Source organism: Pongo abelii, chromosome 6 (assembly GCF_028885655.2).
Source record: "Pongo abelii isolate AG06213 chromosome 6, NHGRI_mPonAbe1-v2.0_pri, whole genome shotgun sequence".
In the NCBI taxonomy this organism is placed as follows: Eukaryota; Metazoa; Chordata; class Mammalia; order Primates; family Hominidae; genus Pongo; species Pongo abelii.
Genome location: NC_071991.2, coordinates 28,426,762 through 28,432,483, shown reverse-complemented (window position 1 = coordinate 28,432,483; position 5,722 = coordinate 28,426,762).

Below are 5,722 nucleotides of genomic sequence, written 5' to 3'. Positions count from 1 at the left end.
GATGAGGCCATGAAGAAAGCATTCTCCTTCACAGCAACTAGCTAGGAAAGTGAACATATAAGTGATCCTCCTGCCTCAGCCTCCCTCCTGGCTGGGACTACAAGCGTGTGCTACCATGAAGGGCTAATTTTTTTTTTTTAATTTTTAGTAGAGATGCAGTCTGTGTTGCCCAGGATGGTCTTACTCCTGCGCTCAAGTGATCCTCCCACCTCAGCCTCCCAAATTGTTGGAATTACAGGTGTGAGCCACTGCATCCAGCCATTCATTACATATCTAAAAACAATCATCAGAGGTAGATGTAATAGGTGTTATTGTTATTAACTCCATTTAACAGATGAAAAACACTGAAGCAAATAGAAGTGAAAAATTGGGCTTTTAAAATGGATTTTTAGCCGGGCGTGGTGGCTCATGCCCAAAAGTGGTAAAGATTGAGAAATAATTAGCATTAATTCATCAACAAAATTCTAAGTATTTTGATTGTTAATACTTTCAGCTTGATCCCAGTGCAAGAAAACAATCTGAAATGGGAAAAAATATTTATTTATTTTTTTAAAAGTTCACTACTATATGGATTTTTTTTGAAACAGAGTCTCACTCTGTACCCAGGCTGGAATGCAGTGGTGCAATCTCAGCTCACTGCAAGCTCAGCCTCCCTAGTTCACGCCATTCTCCTGCTTCAGCCTCCCGAGTAGCTGGGACTACAGGCGCTCGTCAGTCACCACGCCTGGCTAATTTTTTGTATTTTTGGTAAAGATGGGGTTTCACCGTGTTAGCCAGGATGGTCTCAATCTCCTGACCTCATGATCCAGCTGCCTCGGCCTCCCAAAGTGCTGGGATTACAGGCATAATCCCACCTGTAAAGCCACCATGCCTGGGCCATTATATGGAAAAGTTTTAAGAAACTGAAATATTCATCAATAAAAAATTAATTGGTAAGTTATGTTGATTTACCTAAAGGAATATTGTGTAGGCATTTTTAAAAACTTTATAAATTTCTAATTATAAGAGAAGATAGTAATGATATACTAAGTGAAAAAAATAAAAATTTGCTTCATTTAACCTCAACTGTTAAGTTTTCTTTCTTTCTTTTTCTTTCTCTCTCTCTGTCTTTCTCTCTCTCTCTCTTTCCCTCCCTCCCTCCCTCTCTCTTTCTTTCTTTCTTCTTTCTTTTTTTTTTGATGGAGTCTTTCTCTGTATCCCAGGCTGGAGTGCAGTGGTGCGATCTTGGCTCACTGCAACCTCTGCCTCCTGGGTTCAAGTGATTCTCCTGCCTCAGCCTGGCAAGTAGCTAGGACTACAGGCACATGCCACCAAGCCCAGCTAATTTTTGCTGTTGTTGTATTTTTAGTAGAGACGGGGTTTCACCATGTTTGTCAGGCTGCTCTCCAACTCCTGACCTCAATCTGAAATGGGAACAAAGATTTATTTTTTTTTTTTTTAAAGTTTGCTACCATATGGATTACAGGTGTGAGACACCGCACCCAGCCTTGTTTTTTTTTTTTTGAAATGAAGTCTCGCTCTGTCACCCAGGCTGATGGTCCACCTGCCTAGGCCTCAGATGATCCACCTGCCTAGGCCTCCCAAAGTGCTGGGATTACAGGCATGAGCCACTGCCCCCAGCCTCTTTTTTTTCTTTTTTTTTTTAAATAGAGATGGGGTTTTGTTATGTTGACTAGGCTGGTCTCGACCTCCTGACCTCAAGCAATCCTCCCATCTTGGCCTACCAAAGTACTGGGTTAACAGGTGTGAGTTACTGTGCCAGCCCTCAACTGTTTTTTTTAAATGCAGAAAAATTACTGGAAAGGCTGCAGTGAGCCACGATCACACCACTGCAGTTTAGGAGTGTGAGACCTTCCTAGGTAACAGGGTGAATCCCCACCCTGTAAAGTACTGAAAAAGTACAATTTTTTTTTTGTAGATGGAGTCTCACTCTGTCATCCAGGCTGGAGTGCACGGTGTCATCTTGGCTCACTGCAACCTCCGCCTCCTGGGTTCAAGTGATTCTCCTGCCTCAGCCTCCTGAGTAGCTGGGATTACAGGCACCTGCCACCTTGCCCAGCTAATTTTTGTATTTTTAGTAGAGACAGGGTTTCACCATGTTGGCCAGGCTGGTCTTGAACCTCACCTCAGGTGACCCACCTGCCTCGGCCTCCCAAAGTGCTGAGATTACAGGCGTGAGCCATTGGCCTCTACCCTTCTCTTTACTAGAGCAAAGGAATATTTCCATTTCTAGTTACCTAGTTACTCACTAGGTCAGGGAAGACAGAAACTACTTTTAATATTCTTTTGCTGCTTGAAGAATTACTCAATCACATGCCCTGACCAATTCACATGGAATTAAACTCCTTGGTCTAGCAAATGGTGTTTATTTCACTAGGGGGAGGAGAAACCTTTATGAAGTAGGTCTACAGCGGAGCCAACCTTATCTGCTGCTATAATTTTGCCCCAGTTTTTAAAGGCCTCATTAAAGAGATCGAGGCCACGATTCCACAGGGATTTATAAACTCATCAGGGACATGTTAGGGAATGAGATAATGAAGACAACACACTATTTGGTGAGTTATCACCGGAGCCACACTGTATTTGGCTGTGAGCGCTGTATATCATGGCTTAATTAGAAACACCCGTTAATCAGGGTCCAGGCTGACATTTTTATCTTGCGCCCACACTTCTAAATTATTCCTCAAATGGAATGTGTCATAGCAGCCAAGATATCCAACCTTGAGATTACATGCATGGGCCCAACCAGCCAATAGGCCTGGAAGAAAATCAGACAGTAGCATCCTGGGACGTTCTCTTATTTATTTAACGTGTGTTCATTCATTCCCCAGAGTGTTGTTGGAATCAATTAAAGATAAAAGACACAAAGCCATGCCATGAAGAATAAATGAGATAGATAGATAGATTGATCGATAGATATAGAAATAGATAGATGCTAGATAGATAGATAGATAGATATGTATGTATAGATGGAGAGAGAAACAGATGGATAGGCATAGAGAGACAAATAGATAAGTAGAAGATAGATAGATAGATAGATAGATAGATAGATAGATAATGTATAGATGGAGAAAGAAACAGATGAATAGGAATAGATAGATGGATAGATAGATGATAGATACATAGATACAGAGGAATAGATGGATACATAGATGATAAATATAGATGTGTATAGATGGAGAGAGAAAAAGGATGGATAGATATATGGATAGATGGATAGGGAGAGATACATAGATATAGATCAATAGATGGATACATGATAAATAGATATGTATAGATGGAGAGAAACGAATAGATAGATGGATAGGGATAAATAGAAGTAGATGGATACAGAGATGGATAGACAAGCAGACAGATACAGACGTGAAAAACACATATATATGTATATGTGTAGTTATAAATATGTATATATGTAGTAATAAATATGTATATATGTATTATACACGTGTGTGTGTGTGTGTATGAACTCTCCATTCATCCCGGGTTGTCAGAGACAAGAGGGAGCCCAGCAGAAAGTACCTGCTGAGGGAGACATGAAAACTCTGAATTTTGAATGTGTTCCCCACACCACGCAGATTCATAGCACAGCATAAAACATTTGGCATTTGGAAGCATTTTATGCTTTTCTGTTGGTTTTGGGTTAAATTCTGTTTGTAGTTCTATGTATTTAGGGGGTGCAAGTGCAGGTTTCTTAGGGAATATATTGTGGAGTGATGAAGTCTGGGCTTTTCATGTACCCATCGCCCAAAGAGTGAACATTATACCCAATAGGTACTTTTTCAGTCCTCACCCCCTACCAGCCTCCCACCTTTCATAGTCTCCAATGTCTATTATTTCCTCTGTATGACCATGTGTATGCATTGATTAGCTCCCACTTACAAGTGAGACTGTGTGGTATTTGGCTTTCTGTTCCTGAGTTATTTCACCTAGGATTATGGCCTCCAGTTCCATTCACATTGCTACAAAAGACATGATTTTATTTCATTCTTTTTAATGGTTGAGTAGTATTTCATGGTGTCTATATAGCACATTTTTAAAATCCAATCTTCCCTTGATGGGCACTTAGGTGGATTCCACATCTTTGCTATTGTGAATAATGCTGCGATAAACATACAAGTGCAGGTGTCTTTTTGATATCTTTGTTTTTAGAGGCATTTTGAAGCATGAGTGGACTGTGGGAAGGCAGAGATCCATCCATGAGAAGGGCATGTCAGGCAAAAAGAATGGTTTGGACAAAGGGGTGACAGTGTAGAAATATATGGTGTGAATGAGGATAAAACACAACAAGCCCCATTTGGCTTGAGCAAAAAATACTGCAGGAGAGAGAACTGGATGCAGTTATGGCATGAATCAGAAATAATTTCAACTTCCTAAAGGGAAGCTGTGAAACTTGATTTTCATCATATCTGGGAAGTGAATAAAGCCCAGAAAGTTTAAGGTATCAGTTTGAAAAATTTGAGTGTTACGGTTCATGCCACTGGGCCTCTGGGGATTGTGTTGAATAAATATTTAGAAATAGTGTTTTATGAGTATTGCTGTTAATTAAGTATTAAGGAGTAATCGTGTAATTGCCTGATGGCTTCTTATCCCCCACTGCACAGATAGAGCCAATTTACTGAGACAGAAGTATTGTAATAAAGCGTTTAATAAACACAGAGCCAGCTAAGCAGGAGATAGGAGTTTATTACTCAAATCAGTCTCCCTGAAAGCTTGGAAGCTAGGGTTTTCATGGATAATTTGGCCGGGAAGGACTAAGCAATGGGTAGTGCTTATTGGTTGAAGATAAAATCATAGGGGTGTGGAAAACAGTCTGCATGAGCTGAGTCAGCCTTTGGGTGGGGACCACGGGACTGGGTTGAGTCATGAGTCATGGGTCCAAATGGAGTTAGTTTAAGAATGCAATAGTCTGGAAAACATCTCAAAAGGCCTCTTTTAGGTTCTACAGTAGAGATGTTATCTATATGAGCAATTGGGGAAGTCACAAATCTTGTGAAGTCTGGCTTCATGAATCCTGAGTGATTAGGGATTATAAGAAAGCAAGCTATGGAACAATGGCAGGTTATTATTTAACTAAGCCTACATCTTAGCAGATTTCAGACCCCTCCTATAATCCCAATCTCGTGGTCTTTCACGGATCTTACAAAGATGGTTTCAGTACTGGGACAAAGAGATCAGTTTTAGAAAGGGAGTCCTATTATCCTTGAGTCAAAGTCAAACTGTAAATTAAATTTCTCCCATGGTTAAGTTGGTCTATGCCCAGAATGAACAAAGGCAGCTTGGAGGTTAGAAGCAAAATGGAATCAGGTCAGATTTCTTTCTCTGTCATAATTTTTCTATGTCATGTTTTTCTCACTGTCATACTTTTTGCAAAGGTGGTTTCAATCATAATGGAGATACCTGAGCTACAACATTTCCAAGTTTTTTCTTTGATTTGTTTTTTGTTTTTGAGACAGAGTCTTGCTCTGTTGCCCAGGCTGGAGTGCAGTAACGCCATCTCGGCTTACTGCAAGCTCCGCCTCCCGGGTTCATGCCATTCTCCTGCCTCAGCCCCCAGAGTAGCTAGGACTACAGGTGCCGGCCACCACACCTGGCTAATTTTTTATATTTTTAGTAGAGATGGGTTTCACCGTGTTAGCCAGGATGGTCTCGATCTCCTGACCTCATGATCCGCCCGCCTTGGCCTCCCAAAGTGCTGGGATTGCAGGCATGAGCCACCACACTC